The sequence below is a fragment of the Bison bison genome, unplaced genomic scaffold (assembly GCF_000754665.1).
Source record: "Bison bison bison isolate TAMUID 2011002044 unplaced genomic scaffold, Bison_UMD1.0 scf7180017864208, whole genome shotgun sequence".
Taxonomy (NCBI): domain Eukaryota; kingdom Metazoa; phylum Chordata; class Mammalia; order Artiodactyla; family Bovidae; genus Bison; species Bison bison.
The window spans coordinates 43,249-43,458 of NW_011494780.1; the positions used below are offsets into that span (position 1 = coordinate 43,249).

General features: G+C 51.4%; 1 protein-coding gene across 5 annotated transcripts in view; it reads left to right on the forward strand.

Moving 5' to 3' along the window:
- The window catches only part of TAF6 (TAF6 RNA polymerase II, TATA box binding protein (TBP)-associated factor, 80kDa), an 8,843-nt gene that overhangs the window by 5,729 nt on the left and 2,904 nt on the right, over positions 1–210 (forward strand). The gene's annotated exons all lie outside the window — the stretch shown is intronic.

Below are 210 nucleotides of genomic sequence, written 5' to 3' on the forward strand. Positions count from 1 at the left end.
TTAGCAAGCATAGAGCGTCTTCCATTCACTTATCCCCTCTTCGCCTCATGTGCAGAGCACACCTGAGTCCAGTACTGTTAATAGCTGGCACTGTGTAAGACCTGAGTAAGAAATAAGGAGTTTGAACTCAGCCTGTGACTTTCCAGCCTGACCTGCCCCTGATGCTTCTGCAAGGCACACGCCCTGTGGACTGGCTGGCCCTTAGATGTG